Source organism: Lissotriton helveticus, chromosome 2_1 (assembly GCF_964261635.1).
Source record: "Lissotriton helveticus chromosome 2_1, aLisHel1.1, whole genome shotgun sequence".
In the NCBI taxonomy this organism is placed as follows: domain Eukaryota; kingdom Metazoa; phylum Chordata; class Amphibia; order Caudata; family Salamandridae; genus Lissotriton; species Lissotriton helveticus.
In genome coordinates this window covers 588,661,142-588,682,363 of record NC_136059.1, presented here as the reverse complement: position 1 = coordinate 588,682,363, position 21,222 = coordinate 588,661,142, and the positions used below count along the sequence as shown (strand labels likewise).

The 21,222-nt window shown below is 42.8% G+C and overlaps 1 protein-coding gene and 1 pseudogene across 2 annotated transcripts in view; both read left to right on the top strand.

Annotated features, from left to right (window-relative positions):
* FCHO2 (FCH and mu domain containing endocytic adaptor 2) overlaps positions 1-21,222 on the top strand; it is a 1,197,262-nt gene that overhangs the window by 469,477 nt on the left and 706,563 nt on the right. The window lies entirely within an intron of this gene.
* Positions 14,927-15,080, top strand: LOC144820513 (U1 spliceosomal RNA; annotated as a pseudogene).

Below are 21,222 nucleotides of genomic sequence, written 5' to 3'. Positions count from 1 at the left end.
CTGATAAGGCATACGGAGTTCTCAAAACAAATCAAACCTATGACAACCTGGGAAAAACCCTGCGGCCATTGTTTTGATTTCACCGAGAACTTCAGCAAAAGAATGTGCTAACGACCAGGTCGTATGACATCCTTATTGACGTATCTATGTCCATCCTTACGTCAATCTCGGCACCTTAAAGGTATAAATATTACCGATATTGCCCTATGCAAACACACGCGGTGGTGACGAGATCGGAGCAGCCAGACTTGCCGAAGCCCAGAGCAGAGCAGACCCCGCTGGCGCAGCCCCGCCTTCCTGACGCGCTGAGAACGAGACGCTGCTTTCTCCTGCCGAGAAATCCAGCTCCGGCGCTTCCGGGTAGCCCTCGCAGGCAGCCTGGAATATCGAGACCAGAGACGAGAGATACCATCCCTCATTCATCCTAGATTCCAGGTACAGAACTGAATAACCCCTTGCAGAGAATTCTTGAGTCAGTCACTTGGCAAAACAAACTTAACTTAAACTGCTACTTTCTATTCCCGCCCACGTATTAGGCTTAGGTCAGGTACATCTGGGGTAGGCGTAGTTAGAAACACCAGTTGAGTACGATTAGTCAAATGTATATGTGTATGTATCTATTTTATCCATTTTAAACCATCATATGGCTTAGAAACCATATCAATGTTTTTACAGTATTATTTTATACTTCTGCTTTTAATGTAGGCACTTTACTTAACCATAAGTATTGCAATAATATCGATCCATTTCTCTTGTATGAGAAAAGAGACTGATCAATAAATAACATATTTTATTGAACACGCCCGTCTCTTCCTTTTCTCTACAATCTGGTGAGACTAAGAATGCACGTACTGACTGAGTAAAGTAAGTCGTCTTTTGTTTTCACACGACTCTAGAGATACACTCTTGATTAGGGGAGAGCAAAGTTGTCATGTTCTATGGTTGTCAGAAACTAAATCCCTTCTTGTCTATCCAGGGAGGTTCAACTCCTCCTTGCCTATTCGAGAAAGTTTCTAGTGAACTCTGAGCTAGCTGGCAAACCCAAAACTTTAAGTCTAATATCGACAGTAGTAGACCTAGTTAACGTCTGGTCTAGGCCTATACTATTGAAGGTATTATTCCAATGCGCAGAGCCTATTGGGATAATAGGAACTACACTACAGTCTTCCCTTCTCGAACATTTATGTCTTATGCGTAAAAATTGCCCAAATGACAAATTGTTCTTAAGATTTCTGGGATGGTAGCTTCTGTAGTGTAGGGCATTATTTTTGTCCGTGGGTTTTGTTTGTAATGTGGTAATCAAACCACTGGGTGAATTTTTCCCACTCACGTCCAAATATGAAAGATGACCAGGACTGTGTGTGCTATAAATACTAGTTTTTTTGTACTTACTTTATTTCATCATGTGATGAAGAGTCTCAGCATGTGAAGTGTTTTTTGCTGATAAGAATGAGCTTCCGAGATCACACTGCACATGTGAAATGCTATGGATATATGAAACAGGCCTACCTTGACAACCTTTCAAAGGCAGGTTAATACATCTCCAAGAGACAGGATTTCTTGATATAGAACTCCCAACATGGTCTACTGTAAGGATGAAGTTATGAAATACCTCAAGGTCAGCAAGGTATCGCTTAATTTAGGTGCCTCTGGAATGGCTAAAAACAAACAGTTCTCGGGTGTCAGGATAAATTGTAAAAATATATTACACCCTACTTTGTCGGTCTCACAGTCAAGTGTAGCAATTTACCACCGCTTCTGCCTTTACAACTTTTAGAAAGTAACATAGAAGATGATGATTATGAGGACGATGAGGGACCATATGGCATAGCTCATGATCCTTCTGAGCTTAACATCAAATGTCAGGATGATGACGACGACTATCAGGAGAGGCAATATTATCAGGAGCAACTGATAGTTCCACGTCCTAGGTATCAGTTTCACAGACTAGAGCCTCGCCAGAGGGAAATGAGTCTTCTTCCTCCAATGCAGATACAGGATCTTCAAGCTATGCTGGCAGATTACCGTCAAAGGTTTCCCCCTCAACATGCTGTCTCGGAAAATTCACCCCCACCAGCGGTAATTTCTGATCCTTTACCTGAGCCTGATGCACCTTTTACACCGGCTCATCCTTCGGGTCCTTCCGACCAGGTGCAGCATGACACTTCCTCCTCTGAAGACGAGGTTGAGGACGGAAAATTACCTGACAATGTTCCCAATCCTGATCCCTGGGACGATTCCATAATTCCGATGCCTTCTCCGCCTCTTCCACTACCCTCTGATTCTCCTCCTGAGGACATTGGGGGCTTTCATAATTTGATGCTGCGGGCGGCCGTTAAATCCCAACTGCCTGTTACTGTCGAACAGACAGATTGTTTTTTACATGATTTCAAGGAGGAGTCCAGAAAAATTACACACGCTGTTCCCATCATAGACTACATCTGGCAGGAGGGTGTTAAAATAACGAAGACGCCTGCATCCATCCCAACAGTGCTTCCTCGCATATAGAAGAAATACTGTGCCCCCGAAAATAGCCCATCCTGTCTTATAGGTCATCCATGACTAGACTCCGTCCTTTCACAAGCCGTCCAACGGCGATCAAAGAATCCGGCAACGCCTGTCACCACGCCGCCTGACAAGGAAGGACGTTGTCTGGACTTCATAGGCAAGAAGTTTTCCTCCATGGCAGCGGCCTCTATTAGAGCTGCTAATGCTCTAGCGATTATCGGCCGTTATGACTGACAAATATGGCGGGTCTGATTGATCTCATCCCGGAGAACCATAGACAGGAGGCCAGGAACGTGCTGCCTCCCAAACGATAGATTGCGCACTGGACATTGTTAACACCAATTTCCGTCAGCTTGCTGGAGCAGCAGTGCTTAGACGCCAGGGGTGGTTTAAGGCCACTACTTTCAGACCTGAAGTCCAAACAAAGATTATTGACATGGCCTATGTCGGGGATTCTTTCTTTGGCAAACACATTGATGAGGCCCTCCTAGCTATTAAAAACGACACGAATATCACTAGATCTTTAGGCGCCCTACAATACAGGCGCGGATCTTTCAGAGGCGCCAGAGGGCATGGTTTCACGTCAAGAGGAAGATACCAATCAAACCAACAATATCAGCAGTATCAATCTCAGTACCGACAACCTTATAATCAGTTGTCATACCACCAGTCCTCAACGGCAAGTTTCTCTCATCAGAGCGGTGAAAAGCCTCACAGAATCAGGGCGAGACACTGCCAGAAAACAGTGATCTCACCGAGGCGCCAACCAAACTACCCTCTATACCCGTGGGTGCAAAGATTTCAGCCTATGCCCACAGGTGGCACGAAATTACTTCAGACCGTTGGGTTCTGGACCTGCTCAACCAAAGGGCCACACCCTGGAATTTCTCAAACAGCTACCTCCTACTCCGCCCAGGGGTCCCCCCTCTCAATCGTCTTTACTTATTGTTAAAAAAAGCCTTACTAATGCTCCTCAAGAAAGCAATGGAGGAGGTTCCATCATCTCAGAAAGTTACAGGTTTCTATTCCCATTTCTTCCTGATCCGAAAGAAGTCGGGGGAATGGCGACCGATACTAGACCTCCGCAATCTCAACAAATTCCTTGAAAAGCAAACTTTCCGGATGGTCATGCTTTCCGACATTTAAGCTGTTTAAAAGAAGGCAATTTTATGACTTCTCTGGATATGGAGGACGCGTATTTCCACATCCCTATCCATCCCAAACATCGCAAGTATCTCTGGTTCACAGTGGGTGGTGCTCACTATCAGTTCAAAGTGCTCAGTTTTGCCTGGGATCAGCACCAAGAATTTTCACAAAGTGCTTGGCACCAATAGCAGCAGCATTGCGATCTCGGGGAATCCAGGTGTTCCCTTATCTCGAAGATTGGCTGCTCAAAGGTCCTTCGGAGCACGAAGCCAACGTTGCCACAGCAACCTGTCTCCATTTTTTCGCCTCGCTGGGGCTGACTCAACAAGAGCAAATCACAGTTGCATCCACTCCAAGTCATTCCTTTTCTCGGAGCAACACTAGACACGGTCCAGTGCAAAGCATTCTTGTCACACGACCGCCAAGCACGCCTCCAAAAATTAGCCACTTTCATTTCAAGAAGGTGGTCAGTTTCTGTCCGGATGTTTGCATCACTCCTGGGGATGTGCTCTTTTGCAATAAATCTCATACCCTTGGCACGGCTCAAGATGAGGCCTCTACAGGAAGAACTACACCGTCAATGGCAACAAGCTTTGGGGTCTTTTGACGATTCCATCAAGATCACTCCGCGCATGACAGATTCTCTGCATTGGTGGTCACAAACAGCGAATCTGGCCCAAGATCGCACATTCCTGCAAACCATTCCAGACTTCGTCTTAACGACCAACGCCTCCATGGAGGGATGGGGAGGTTACCTGCGAGATTTGCAAATTCAAGGAAAAATGGTCTCAAGTGCAGAAACAGCAGCATATCAACAGACTGGAGCTCCGGGCCATCTTTCTATCTCTGCATGCAAGCTTTTCTTCCAAGGATTGCGGGTTCCACAGTGCTGGTCCATACCGACAATACAACCAACATGTATTACGTCAACAAACAGGGAGGAACAAAATCAACTATGCTCTTGCAAGAGGCACAGAAGTTGTGGGAGTGGATCAAGCTCCACAAGATAACCCTGAAGGCTGAGCACGTCGGGGTTCTCCACAATACTCTGGCGGATACACTGAGCAGGTATCAATCTTGCAGTCACGAGTGGGAGCTGGAACAGGCGCAGGTAAACAGAATATTCCAGGCTTGGGGCAAACCAGTCCTGGATCTATTTGCATAGAGGGAGAACAAGAAATGCCGATACTATGCCAGCAGGTTCCCTCAGCAGGGCTCAAGGGAGAATGCCCTGTCCATGCGATGGTCAGGGATTTGTGCATACGCTTTTCCCCCAATATCATTGATCCCGAAAGTGCTCCGCAAGATGCCGACTAATTCTGATTGCCCTCTGTTGGCCCAGACAGTATTGGTTCCAGGAACTTCTGCTATTGTCTCAAGCCAAGCCCATTCGCCTTCATCCACCGCCAACGATGTTGTCACGGGACAAAGGCCAAGTGGTTCATCCAGACCCACATTTTGCAAGACTGTCGTGAGATTTTGCCTAAAGCTTGTGCTCAGAGCACAATCAAGACTTATCGCCTAAAATGGAAGCGATTTTGTTGTTGTTGCGAAGCTAATAACGTTTACACAGTTCAAGCCCCTGCGGAACAAATCCTCCCCTATTTGCTTTCTCTAGCCAAATTTGGGCTTACATTTTCATCGGTCAAGGTCCATCTGGCTGCTCATTCCAGATTCAGAAAATGCGCTAAACTTCCTGCTCTCTGCTCGTCTTCACTTGTCAAGCAATTCATGAAAGAGCTTTTTCGCGCCTTCCCTCCGGTGCGAGCACCCACTCCAGAGTGGGCACTCATCACCATTCTAGCGCAATTAATGAAACGTCCATTTGAACCGGTCTACAAAGCTTATCTTAAATTCCTTACTTGGAAGATCACCCTTTTACTGGCTCTGACTTCCGCAAAAAGGGTTAGTGAGATCCAAGCATTCACTATTAAGGAACCCTTTTTCCATTTTACTCAGGATTATGAATCCTAGATTCATCCTTAAAGTACTGTCACAATTTCATCTGAATGAACCGGTGAGGTTAAGAACTTTCTTTCCGGATCCATCCAACCCAGCTGAAAGAGCATTACACTCTTTGGATGTTAAGCGCTGCTTAAAATTCTACTTACAAAAGACATCAGGAGTTCAGACCAACTGTTAGTGACCTATGGTCAGGCAACACTTGGAACTGCAGTGACAAAAGCTACGATCGCTAGATGGGTTGCATCTGCTATTCATTTCTGCCATGAAAAGGCCAACAAACCTCTACAGAGGAAAGCCAAGGCACATTCTGGAGTGGCTCTGGAAAATATCTGCTGTGCTGTGACATGGACGAATGTCCACACGTTTACAAGGCATTACTGTCTTCAATGTGCACAACAGGAAGATGCAGCAGTGGGACAGGCCGTCTTACCCCATCTTTTTCACTAAGGTCAGATTCCTATAGCTTTTCTTTAAAGTTTATCTTTCATCGTTTCTCTTTCTATATTCTTATTCATGCTCCTGTGTTTCACAGATCATGTGTTAATGTGCTTTTAGGACAGATACATATTTATATATTTGTATTATATATATATATATATGTATATATATGTATATGTATATGTATATGTATATATATATATATATATATACATATATATATATATATATATATATATATATATATATATATATATATATATATTCACTGAAAAAACCATAGGTTATAGACCATATATAGTTAGGAATTAGCATTTAGAAAACCTTATTTTACTCACACAAAACCATTGAAATTCCATATATAGTTAGTTGCACTAACTATATATCGCGCACCCGCAATCCACTGCTGATGATGTCACATATTACATCATTCATGACATGGTCAGTGACATCACTGATGACATCACTGATGACAACATCCAGTGATTATGTGTTTCTGTAAAGTTTAAATATGTTTTACATATTGAAGAATGAGTGGATGTATAAGTGTCTGAATGAAGGTTTTAGTAGGTGCGTGATTGACTGTATGAGTGAGTGATTAAATGCGTCTTACTGAATGCACGGGTTAGTGACTAAACTGTCTTAATTTGTGCATCATTATGTCTGTTGTGATGTAAACTGCTGCATGTGTTGATCATTAGCTATACGAGAGGCTATATGTGTTATTAATTGGTTGCCCAAGTATTTCTATGGGAGATTGAGTTTGTGTGGGGGTGGCTGGAAGGTGTGTGACTCTGTGCATAGATGTGTGAGCAGTTTATTCACTAGGTGTATGAGTTCAAGAGTGCATGTGGAAACAGCTACATGGGCAGTTGACTGTGTGCATGAGTGTATTGATGAGTGAATGGATATCTCAATGCTACATGTCATAGTAAGTACATATGTAAAACACAGTACATGTGAGAGTTGGCATATATAAATAACTGTGCATGAGAGCCACTGAGTGAGTGGTTGTATCGATCATTGTGAACTTGTATCAGGGATTGTATAAGAGAGTAAATATGTGTTAGTATATGTTTCAATAAGTAAGGTGTGTATAACTGTATAGTTGAAGAAATGGAGGTGAGATTGTTTCTTTGCATGACTGACTGGGTGTGTGAGTAACTCCATGGATGAGTGGCAGTGTGTGAGTGTCTGTATACACTGAGTGTATCTAAGGTTATATTAGAGTCTGAAGAAGTTTATCGTATTAGCACAAGAATGATGCCAAATGAGACGTCATCAGTGATGTCATCAGTGATGTCATTTGAGATGTCATCAGTGATGTCATCAGTGATGTCACTGACCATGTCATGAATGATGTAATATGTGACATCATCAGCAGTGGATTGCGGGTGCGCGATATATAGTTAGTGCAACTAACTATATATGGAATTTCAATGGTTTTGTGTGAGTAAAATAAGGTTTTCTAAATGCTAATTCCTAACTATATATGGTCTATAACCTATGGTTTTTTCAGTGAATTTTCAAGGTTTTGTAAATGCTAATTCCTAACTATATATGGTCTATAACCTATGGGTTTTTCTGTGAATTTCATTGGTTTTTTAACAGCTAATATCTGTAGCTGTAAAATGTATTCTTCTTTAAATCCAAAAATATATTTTATATGTTTATGAATAATTTTTTTTTTAAATATTTTTTTTTCTTCGTTCCCGCTTCGCGAATCGGGAAGCTTCCCGTTAGCTGACCTTGATGCCGCGAAATAGACCGCGAGCCGGTAAACGTTTCTTTACCGCAAGTGCCGCGTTAGAAAACAACATCGTGACGCCTCCCGTCCGCATGACGTTTCACGTTGTCGCGTGATACGTCATATGACGTGCTACGTTAGCGAACTGGTACGCGAAGCGAGTCGCAAAGCGCAGGTTTCTGGAAGCAAACCGGGAGGCCCTGCAAAGCGCTTAACGTAAACACAGCAAGTCATGTGACTTGGTAATAACACTTTTCATTGGTTCATTTCACTTTTGGTTTCCTAATGATGTAAGACTAGGTCATATAATCTAAAATGAACACTTTTGATTGGTTGAGAACTCTTGTTTTTCCCAAATGATGAAAATCCCTCCTTCTTTCCTCACTCTGACTTTCATCATTGTGAGAGAAAGACCCTTTGTGATCACTGAGCAATGGCTTCTTTAGTAGCTTCAGCTGGTGCTTCCCCACCACCTCCACCACATCCAAGGAAGAGTGGACCACCTGCTCAAGTTCTAATTCAACAAGAAGAAGAAGAAGAGGAACAGGAGGACGAGCACGAAGAGAGGCAGTTTTTGCCTGAGCAGCCCAGGACGTCTCACCGGAAAGAAAACTTCATTTGGCAATTTTTTAAAATTCCCAAAGGTCAGAAAAAAGTAAATGCAAGATACGTAACTTGCCTTATATGTCAAGATAGACTGTCCAGAGGGACCGACAAAAAATACAGTTTCGGAAACTACACAATGCATCGCCATATGACTAGGTGGCATCCTAACAACTACAGTGCTGCACAGTTTCGGAACGACCTAGATAATCTCCCTATTATGGCCAGAAGATCTGTTGTACCGGAAGTAACGGGACCAGAGGGCAGGGAGATGGTGCCAAATATACAAATGAGATTTGGTGAAGTAAAACACACCTGCGTATTTTGCGATGGATTCATTTCCTACGGAGAAAGAAGCATCACTCTAATCAACAGAGCTATTGACTATCATATGCAAGTTTGTCCGAAACGCCCAAAATAATAAATACTTCTTTTTTTTGTTTTGTTGCTCCTGTTGAGCCCTTTACAATGAATCGTTTTCATTGCCCCCTCCAAGAAAAACCCCCAAAAATATAAAACTGTTCCGAAAAATTCAAAAACAGTAAAAAAATGTTCAGAAAAATAAAAAAAAAAGTTCTTTTCAGAACTACCTCCCCGTTATTAAAAAATTGGTACAATATTTGGAATTGTGCCAACCTCTATTTCTCTTAGTTCGCTTCCTAGTTCGCTCGCTGGTACGCGAACCGGAAGCGAACCAAAAACAGTAAGTATAAGGGAAGGAAACAGACACTTATGTTAAAAGAAACACAGCTATAAGGGAGTAAACTAGAGATACCATTACCCGTAATCCACTGCTGATGATGTCACATATTACATCATTCATGACATGCTCAGTGACATCATCAGCAGAGGATTGCGGGTTTTTTGGCAACATGCCTTATCCACGGTTTAATAACGCTGCCTTTTGCTTTATATAAGTTTTCAAATTGTATGAAATATATACCAATAGGTCGTTATGAACCTTTAGGTAGTGCTTTTCTTCATGAGGTCTGGTCGCTTCCATACACATACAGATGTTTCAAAGATGATCAAGAAGTTTATCTGAATGGAGAGGAATGCACTGAGACGCCAGATCATTCACTAATGTGTAGGCACATACATTTACACGGTTCATGCAACAAACACCGACCAAATATGGCTTGCGTGTTGCAAGGCACGCCAGTTCCTGCTATCATCCCCACGTTCAAGTTGTTGGAAAATGGTAGTTATTTGATGCTCAATAATGAAGATTGTTCTGAGTTAATTAAAAGTATTCCTTTTATCGTAACAGTAAGTGAACGGGTTATTTGCTGCAGAAATGTTCTATTTCCTCCCACACATTAACATAGGGAGTTTTCAATCTGGCCACAAATACCAACCTTGAGACACGTTTCAACGGCATGGCAAGAACAAGAGCTCTTTTGTCTCAGAGAAAGGTGGCCTTGAGTTCGGCCCGTGAAACTTTCGTACTTCACATAGCGAACACCCATACAGAGGTGCAAAACCTTTTTCAATTAACATTTGCCTTTCAATTTCAGCAACATGTTTCCGACTATCTGTAACGCATCCTCCACAAAGTCCCTGGTGCACTTTTTTAAAGTTGTTACCAGTGGTCTCGTGACTTCATTTGAGAAAATCTTTGGAGTCATCCCTGCTTCCTTTCATTGTATTTTCTGCACTCTGGTTCGTGGATTGGCATTTTTACTTGCATTACCAGCGGACGCTCTTGTGCTTTTTTACATTTTTAAATATGGATGTCCCTCCTATGCAACCTCCGACCCTGCAGCTGCTGACACTGTTCCGCAATCGCATGCTAGAATATTATGGCACAATGCCGTTGGCGATATTAAGCACGGCATATGGATTATCTTTTCGGTTCTCCTACTTCACCTGTGTCCAGCCTGTATTTCACTGCCTGACCTGTGATTTCGATTGGGCCATTGATTTGTGTCTCTGCGGACCGGTTTCTCCTGACGTCGACTTTAATCAGCTGATGACTCCTATCATTACTCACGAGTTGGTTTGTCCTGGCGAAAGGATTATGGCTGTGGCATTGATGCATGGACTACTTGGTCCCTGGAATTTACTGGCGGCAGCACAGTCTTTCTTGGAACAGAGCTTTCTTGAAAACCCACCGAGCTGTCCTCTGATGGTGATAGAGGATCCGGTGCTGGGAGAGCACGTATGTTCTTTTCCGCTTTTAAATTGGATGGCTGAACTGTTTTCGGATGAAGACGGTGACTTCCTATTGGAGGCTGTTGCAGCTTATTTTGCATACACAGTTATGTCATAGACCTTTTTCATGTTTGATATGCTGAGTACTAGCATTTCATTGACAATTCATTGACTTATTTGTCAAGTTTTTATTATTTACCTTGCCTATTGGCTTAAGACTCGATAAAGTACTTGGCTGTTTTATTTTTCTTTAGCATTAAATTTTCCTAGTTTTTCATGCTTTACCTTGCGGACCGTCCACATATAAACTTGCAATCTGCTCTCATGAGATGGCACTTCTATTATCTTATTCAGTTCGTTTCCGGATCATGAGGAGGTGTCATCTAGGTCCTGGATATCTTTACACCGTGTTAAGTTAGCATGGGCTCATTACCGGTTTAAACGCCATTTTTCCTTTTTTGCAACTTCTGCACACGACACTTAGTTGTTGCTTTAGCTTTCCACCTAGTAGTTCATCGTGGTTTACATGAGAATAATATGTTATTGGTCTACTATCTGCTTTACTTGTTAAACTATATCTGTACAGCGAGTGCTAAAGTTTCAAGAACAACACGATACAGAATTGTTATGAGGTCTGATCTCCACGACTTCATACTCATAACATAAGTGCAACTTCTGCCAATTCTGGGCATGAGGCGGGTTTTATATTGCTTTGCCGAACACACATACACAACAGTTGATGCGGTTCACATGAAGAGAGAGCTGGTGTATGCTGATGTGATTCCTTCAAATCTAAGACACTAAAGTATGGGCACGCCCTAAACCAACACAAAGAGACCTTCTTAGCAAATAATATAATATGTGTATTAGGGAGGGTGAGATATAAGCAGGCGCGGGCCGTGGAGGGAGTTACGATGGGGCTGGGAGGCGGGGAGGGGGAGAAGCAGGGTGGAGCCCTCTCTACCTTGCCCCTCCCCCTCCCCGCCTCCCTGCCCCACCGTAACTCCCTCCACGGCCCGCGGCTGCTTATAAGTGTTGCTAACTCTTATTCATTTACAGCATGTTAACATACTGTCACCATTCGCTTTTTATGTACTAGTAACTATGCTGGTAATTTTGCTACTGATAATATGTGTACTTGTATTCTCCACCCTGCTTCTCCCCCTCCCCGCCTCCCTGCCTCACCGTAACTCCCTCCACGGCCCGCGGCTGCTTATAAGTGTTGCTAACTCTTATTCATTTACAGCATGTTAACATACTATCACCATTCACTTTTTATGTACTAGTAACTATGCTGGTAATTTTTCTACTGATAATATGTGTACTTTTATTATCTAAGGTACTACGCCTGAGAAGACGGCATTAGTAAATAAACATTTCAAATACACATCTGTTCTTCTTAACTCCATGTTCTGGTTTCTAAGAAATCTATAACGACCGACTGTTCATGAGTTCCACGTATCCTGAGGTACTATAAGTTCATATTCTGGATTGTCTAAACATTGAGAGTTTGTTATATCCAATGTGACACTGTACCTAGCTTGCTAAGGAGTTTTTGATTACTAACGTGAGTTTTGGGACACCCTAATTCGCCGAGGTTCCAATCCTCTGTCCACAGTTCTGTGTGAGAACAGAAACCCTGCGACAGGGGCACCCCCGACCCTTGCTGGAGCTTCATCACACTTGCGATACAACTCCAGCAATGCATTCGCCGAGGTTCCAATCCTCTGTCCTCAGTTCTGTGTGAGAACAGAAACCCTGCGACAGGGGCACCCCCGACCCTTGCTGGAGCTTCATCACACTTGCGATACAACTCCAGCAATGCGCCACCTTTACGGCACAGATACATCACGCATCTGTGCTGTTTTTGCCCCATGATGCGCCGCATTGTAAATGCAGCACACCATAGGTGACGGAACAGCGGCACAAAATGACTAACACATCCCTGGTGATGCGCCAGTCATCATAAATGTATCCCTATGCTTCTTATCTTGTTAGAGATGAACCGCCATATGTATCATCAAAGTTATTTGCATTTCCTAAATAGCGAACTTTAAGGAATAAATAGCGATTCTTTACCATTCCTAGTTTGCGATGAGCTATTTGCTAATTAGCCGAATGTAGCCCAATGAAGCCCAATGTAGCCCAATGTAGCCCAAAGATGGCCGCCAGACACACAAAAAAACAAATGTAGCCCAAATATCAGCCAGATGTAGCCCAACTATAGCCCAGTGACAGAATGACCAATCAGCTTCGCAAACCTCCGTTACGCGAAGCGGAGCGCTGTTACAGATATATATCTTTTTTTGAACGTTAATTTCTCAAAATCCACTGGAGCACATATATTGAGACCTAGCAAAGGCACATCGGGCTACCAGTCCCTAATATTTTGCCAAGTTTCGTGCAAATCCATTCAGCCGTTCAATTATTATTATTATTTTTTTTTTTTGCCCCGCGGGGCCCTTTTAAAACCTCCACATCAAACCTAGGGGGTCAGCGAGGATCTACTATGCCCCCTTATAGTTATTTCCCCCTTTGTTTTGACCTCCTCTTGTCTCTCGATCCTACCGAGAGACAAGATGGCGGCCGCTACGGACTGTTTGGAATGTTGACAGACGCCGGAGAACCAATCAGCTTCGCTTCACAAAGCTCCGTTGCGCGAAAAGTCCGCGAACCAGTGCGCTGCCCGGTCCGCTGTTACAGATATATATCTTTTTTTAAACGTTAATTTCTCAAAATCCACTGGAGCACATATATTGAGACCTACAAAAGGCACATCGGGCTACCAGTCCCTACAATTTTGCCAAGTTTCGTGCAAATCCATTCAGCCGTTCGGGCTAAAAGTGAGGCCAACCGCCCTATGGAAAACTCAATGTTAAAAACACGTTTTGGGACCCCCCTTTTTTCTCGGCCCCCACTGGACGAACCCCCCCCATATTTTCAAGGGCTGCTCAGAAACAAAATGTGCCATTTTCCTGAAAATTTCAGCCAATTCCGTCCACAAACGCCAAAGTTATTAGACATAGAATTTTCAAAAAACCCATAGAGAAAAAATCCTAACTATATATACCTACTGGCGACCGCCAGTAGGTAATATATATACATATATTCAGGTTTTATTTCTTCAAATGTCTCTTTTAAAATGACAATTGATTTTCTCAAGGCTTGGTCATTACATTTGTTTTCAATGTTATGGATGTAGTTTGGGAGTTTACGAACACTTGTCGCCCACCATCCGCTAACAACAGTACATTTGGCATACTGCTTGCTACTCTGATTCAGGCATTTGAATCTATGAAAGATACCCCAATACTGGAAAAGAAAACAAGTTACTTACCTGTAACTACAGTTATCCATTATTGGTATCTTTCATAGATTCATATGCACCCACCCTCCTCCCGGTAGAGTCAGTTCTCAGTGATTTTGGGATACTTACTTCCCACTTGTGCTAAGAAAATCTGAGCAGAACTGCCTCTGCTGAGAGTGTTCTAGAGGGTGCTGGTAGCTGATTGGTTGTAGCTGACTTTGGTTCTTTTTACTATAAGGATGTAGATAGGCTACTAAGATTTAGGCCTCAGGCTTTTTTCTTTTTAGCCTACTATTTATTTATGGCACTACTTTTGTATTTTACCGTGGGACTCCCGCCTTGGCGATGGGGAATGATTCAGGCATGTGAATCTATGAAAGATACCAATTCTGGTTAACTCTTGTTACAGGTACGTAACTTGTTTTCTTCTGTCTTCGAGTGTCATTCACTTTGTGTTTCTTGCACACTGCATGGGTCAGTGGGTTAGCCCGTTTCTGCCATTGGCTCTATTGCCCACTGAGTAAGGCAGAGTAATGGCATATTTCCTGCTCACATGTACACTTTGCCTTAATATGAATGTCCTTCTGTGTCTGAACTGGTGGCCAGTCCTTAAGTTTTTTCCTCTATTACATGCACCCTTTAATTTTTTTCCTTTGTCTCCTTTCCATTTTTTTAGTGCGCCCTGAGGCAGCCTTGCCAGACTACTCACTTGCCATTCATTTCATCTGCATTGTGCTGCATTCTGTGCAGTCACTATTTTTAAACTGGATGGCCATGTTGGAATGGTGATGGCCATAGTATATCGTTCTTTCTCCTTTTTAAGATGGCAACCATGTGTAGAAGCTTTACGTTGGACTCCTTTAAGTAGTACAACCGCGGTGCACTATATATATATTAGCATTTGAAGATGGCCACACAGTGCAATGTTTATTGAGCGACCATCTGGGAATGGGTTTATGTACAGTGTAACATTGTTTTTACCGTTTCAAGATGGACCAACACAGTGCTTCTTAACGTGGCAGATAAAACAGTGATTCGCTATGTACAATTGCATTCAAAGAATTGCAGGGGAGACACCATGATCACGAAGGTGGTTCTCCCAGGGTGAGTCTCATCCATTGTACTTCGGATGTGCTGACCCCTGCGATGTCCCCAAATGCGGGATACTTGACTACATAATTTCTGATAGTGGGGGACAGCGTTCGGGCCAAAAAAAAAAAGATGACCACTGTTGCTATATTTAATTTTATTTTTGTATTGAGTTTGTATTTTTTTTTAAACCCAATTGACTTTTGGCATTTACGTCTTGTAACCTTCACAAAATATGTAAAGCACTGTGATACCCTTGGGTCTTGCTAGCTCTGTGTAAAACTCACATAAATAAAATAAAATAAAAAACAAGCATACGCCTGTTAAGTTTAGGTGGTGGCATTTTTGTTTCCTCAGCTGTTATTCTTTTCTCGTCCACGGGTTGGTATGTCTGCATGAATCTTTAGCCCCTTAGAATAATTGACAGCAATTCTTCCTCTACTGCATGTTTCCGAATTATGATATTTAATTTGTACATCAAAATGAAAATATATGGTTTAAACCAATTGAGCAACAAAAAATAATGCTTCCAGATATTTTGCACAAAATATAATGGCAAGATGTAGGTAAAGAAGAATCTTCTGTTCAACCCAGGTGTTTGGGGTGCGTCAGGACAATGATGTGGAATAGTTGTTTGATATTAGGCTATTAAGAGGAGGAAATAGAGAAAGAAAGAGAATAAATGAGAATGAATGGCTGCTTTCTAGAGAGTGGATATTAAGGGAATGACAGTTGTCCAGAAGTGGTGATTAAAAAGTGCCCTATGTGGACATTGATGAAATTAGATCGGTGCCAAGAATGGCAGTCATTTGGTTTGTTTATAAACTTAGCAAGAGTTATTAAAACCAATCTGATGAGCCTTACCTCCTATGCTGATGATACCCAGCTGGTGCTTGCTATTAACAACGATGGAGCACAGGTAGCGGCACGCTTCCAAGAAGGTATGTCAGCAATTAAAGACTGGATGAATGCCAACTGCCTCAGGCTGAACTCCGAGAAGACGGAGGTGGTCATTTTTGGGAAGATTTCCCCGTTATGGTCATCAGTCTGGTGGCCTCCATCTTTGGGAGCCTTACCAACGCCATCCTCAAGGGTCAGAAATCTGGGAATTGTCTTTGATGAGAAGCTTAATTTTGCGGCACACGCAAATCAAACAGTGGCAAACGCACATCATAAACTTAGACCTATAAAAAAGATTATCCCTTTTCTCTCAGAAAGCGCTGGAAAAACTGTGGTGAGCACACTTGTGCTCTCTTCATTAGATTACTGCAATGGCCTATTTGCCAACGCCCAAGCCCGGGTAATCTCCAAATTACAAATGATTCAGAATGCGGCAGCAAGATTACTCTCTAGGACCCCTAAATTTAAACCAATCAGCCAAACAATCAGAAGTTACCACTGGTTAACAATCAAAAACCGGATTAAATTCAAAACGCTTTGCCTGACTTTCAAAGCTATTCATAACCAAGGGCCAAAGTTTCTCCAAGAGCAGCTTTCTACTTACCGTCCGACCAGACAACTAAGATCGACGACGCTACATCAACTAGCGGTACCTCACACAAGGACGGTCTCCTGGGGAGACAGACGCTTTACGGTGACAGCAGCCAGACTCTGGAATTCTCTTCCATTAACAATCAGATCGAGTCAATCCCTTCTCCAGTTCCGGAAATTGTTGAAGACGTGGTTGTTCAACCAGTAATGAGTCCGTTTTCCCCCTTTTAATGAAAGGCTGCCACTTCTCAGAGACTCTAAGTGAAATCTTAGCGCCAAGACGCCCATGGGCATACGTATGCGCTTTACAAATTGAAAAAAAAATAATAATAATTGTATTGATTTGTCAGAATCAAAGAGCCTGGAAATCGTTATATAGCATTTCTTGATGATCTTAGAAATGGACAAACATCAGTATAATAATATGAAAACAATCCTTGAAAGACTAGGCACATACACCAGAAGAGTGGTCATTCAACAAAAGGGGTGCACTTGGTAAATACAATGCCTATATGTATAATTGCTCACCAGTGAGGGAGGAAGTTAGAAAGCCAGGATTTGTAAAAGAAGAAATAGCTACTTACAGTTTGAGGTGGATTGTCAAAGGAGGTATTACGCATACCCACAGACCATACGGTGAGCAGTAGAAGACAGTCACGCACAGGTGGCCTCTGTGTGTAGATAGTAGGGCACTATTAGTGTGGTTGCAAGAAGTCTTTTCAAATGTCCATAAAGAGCTGTGTCTGTTCATTTAGTCTCTAACACATCAGCAAAAGTATCCAACTACCGTTTCACCTTTGTCTCAGCCCTGCCTTTTCTCAAAAGAAAAGCACTTGTGCTTATTTTTTATGGACCAGCACAGCATGGCGTCATGCTTCGTCATCGAGTCGCACACCTGTCCCTTAAAACCGGGATGGGCTCAACCATATTCCAGGTAGCAGTGCGGATATTGATCCTAAACTAGCGGGGACCGATGTATGTATTAAAAATACTTACTTTGCACCCCATTTTCCCTTTATTGTTGTGTGCCATTAGTATGGTTAAAAAGAAAAGGTCTCCCCCTGAACAGCAAAAAAAAAGGCATGCGCTTTCATTAAGACTATATTCAATTCCCTGTATTTTCCTGTAATATTTCTGTTGTCCTATTTAGTTTTCAGTCAGTCAACCATCCTTTGACATAGACAATTACATGAATAAACATTCATTGGTGTGTAGGACATACCAACTTGCCTGTACCTTGTCTGGAGAGGCCCCTTAAGGATCAGCATACATAATCAATGTACTCTCAATCCCTTTGTAGAAACAAAACTCTATTCTGACCCAAAGTGCCTGTTCCATATGAGGTTCAAGTGATAAGTGTGGGAAAGTTACTCTTTTTGCCTGGTTATTGATGCAATTTTGACAGAAGTGTACTGGGTTCCTGCTAATCAGCTCCCCAGTTCCAGATCTCTTTCCCTAAACACCATACAAGTGTTCCCCAATTGGTCCCTAGTAGATAGTACTTCCCTGGTACCTAGGGCATGGGTACTAACTAGGGTCCCTAAGTGCAGCAGCATGTATTGGGCCACCCTAAGGGACCCCTCACAACACTCATGCAAACTGCCATTGCGGGCTGTGGGACATAGTGCAGACATAAGTGAAAATACGCCTCCTGTGTGCTGTGCCTACAGACACGTCTTGCAATATATCCCTGCAGAAGGCCTTAAAGCCCTAAGGAAATGTGCATTATATTACCTGTGTGCATGAGCAGATGTGCCCCTATGATGTCTGCGTCGTTTCATAGACATTGCAAGTGAACAGGGAAGCTATCTTAAGTATGTATAGGACACTGGTGATTAAGAGTTCCCCAGCTACATGATAGCTTCACTGAAACCAAAGATGTTTGGTATCAAATATTGTGTATTAGTAAACCCACACTGATTCCAGTGATGGATTTATTAATAATATTTAATGAAAAAGAGTGCCAGTACTGTTCTCTTATTAAATCAGCTCAAAACATACGATTAAAACACTATGCTTTATCACGTTTTCTTTGAATAAATCTTTTTATTATTTTGCAAAATTCTTCAGACATCACACATTCATAAATTTACACTGGAATAACAATATTCTCAGAATGCCATAGATTACTCCTTTTGAAAACACCGTCTTGCAAGACGCCGACAGTGATTCCCCCTTCGGTGAGGCTGACGACTGAAACTGGCAGTCGTCATGCAATAAATCTGTATACAAGGTGCCTGCGCAATAATTTCAAGCCAGGCAGCCCACAAAAATATAGACGGACGTAGGATCCTGAAATTAAAATGGTTTTGCGCTGGGGATGACTTAAAGCCATCGCACATGCTCTGAGCAACAGAGCTCTTGTCCTGATGAGAACTCCATAAACACCGCGAGTTCGAAACGCGTAGACTGTAACTAGAGCCATAAGATCAAATAACCAAGACACAATTGATCAAAAAAGTGTTTTCAAAAGGAGTAATCTATGGCATTCTGAGAATATTGTTATTCCAGTGTAAATTTATGAATGTGTGATGTCTGTGGATGCATGAGAGGGAATGTTTGAATGATAGGAGCCATGAATGAATGATTGAAAATGTACATAGGGTAATGTGTCAAGACAATTTTATGTAAAAATGTATATGTTGTGTACAGATGATCTTTCGAAATGTGGAAATTGGTGAAATGATAACCAAATACGTGAAGAAGAATTTTGCAAAATAATAAAAAGATTTATTCAAAGAAAACGTGATAACAAAGCATAGTGTTTTAATCGTATGTTTTGAGCTGATTTAAGTAGAAATAAGAGAACAGTACTGGCACTCTTTTTCGTTAAATATTAGTCAGTGGCTAAGCCTTGCTGTTGGCAGCCCAGACCCATTGGTGGTTTTCCGGATTTATTAATAAAGCACCCAGAGGGTACCTTAGAGGTATCCTCTGAAACCTACTAGTCCACTAGGGTGCTGGCTGACTGGTACAGTCCAGCCTCCCACCACAGGCACGCTTCTAACCCCCTAGGTGGTGAGGACTCTAAAGAAGAGGACACTGAAGAGCCCATCCCTGCAAGAACTGAAGACTGCTGTAGACTTGTGGCGCCAAACCCTGCCACTGCACAGACTCGACATTTCCAAAGACCCGACTCATCCCGCAGCTGTGCATCCTCCACAAGCCCCAGAGTGTTGCCAGTAATTCGCCAAGCAGCCAGCATCTCCCTTGGAGTAGAGGGAGCTACTCTCATGTAGCCTGCAGGCAGTGACTGTGATGTTCGATTTAAAGAAGCTGCTGCCACTGGTTCCACTAAGCAGTAGCTACCCAGGAGAAGGTCAGCACACTCAAAGAGGTCAGATCGGTCTTCCTTCCAAGCCTGAAGACAGCAGGTCCTCCACGAGCCTTCCTGCACCAATACCTGGTTTACCGGACCCCTTCCTGTGACCAAAGCTTGTTGAAAGTCCAGTTCGAAGTCCAACGGCATCACCAGCGGCGAGCCGGCGAGGGACATCCACATCACAGAGGCCAGCACTGAAAGTGGCTCAGCTGTCTTGTTTTTGCCACCCTGGCAGGTCACGACCAATAACAGTGAGCACCTTGATGCATGAGAGCCAGCCGATTACCCCCATTCTGCACCTGTTTCCAAGTGCCGCCCCCTCATTTCTAGCATGCAGCGCAAGGCTACCAACCCGTCCAGCAACTTTGCACCCCGCATACCAGGACAGATAAGACCGATCTGTTGTTGGAACTTTGGTCCTTGTTCCTCTACCACCTAGTGATCGAAAGGGGCCCCACGGAAAAGTATTGCAAGTATATGTATGCAGTGAATGTTCATTCTCCCGTAGGAAAGCATTATGCTTAAAAATGTATAGCATTGCTAAATTTTTAGAAAGTCTATTCCCAAAAAGTACTTACCTATTTACGAAGTTCTTGTTTTTAAAATCCATGTAAAAATACCTGTTATTTTCCCCCAAATTAATGTGTATTTCCTTTTAGAGTGTGTGCATCATTTATTGGCTCTGCGTGCAACAAATGTCTAACACTCCTCTCTGATAAGCCTAAGGCTACTCGACCACACTACCCTAGATAGAACAACTTTCAATTGGTAGAGCAGGCCTCTGTCCATTCATAAGGGATTCCTGGACTCTGTATAAAGCATACCTCTTTTTGGTATACTAAATAAAGAGCCAGCTTTCTACAATAAGCCCTATGGGAAATGTGTTAAGCTCGGCAGTAGGATCGGAGATGTGGGAGATGGAGTCTGCCGGATGTCCTAGCTCCATGTAGCAGCCTGGGTAAAGTAGAGTGCCATACATATCACCGAATGGTTGCATCAATCTATTTCAAAAGACTTGCCTGTATTTTGAACAAGGAAATCATTTGGTTTTGATAAGAGAGTATAACGTGCATTCAGGTTCTGCATTTTCTATCCATGCCTTTTCATTACACCACAGTTCAGTATCAGGGATGTTTATGGATGTCATGGTACATTCAATTAGGGTACCCTTGCAAGAAGGTGACTGATGTCCATTCATACCACAGCATTTGCTTGGTTAATTTTTTATCCCTTTTCTAATGTGTGCAAACAAATGGAGAGAGCGAGGATTTTTTTGGGGTATGTCCCTACCCCCAGGATAATGTACAAAAAACACAGAGTACAGACCCACTAACAAATACGACCCACTGGTACTTTTATGAGTGCCAGAAACCCATTAGGTTTGTTAAAAGACCCCTCACCCACCAACCAAGTTGGTGGCGTGCTCCATCGCCGGGGTCCCAACTGGGTAGC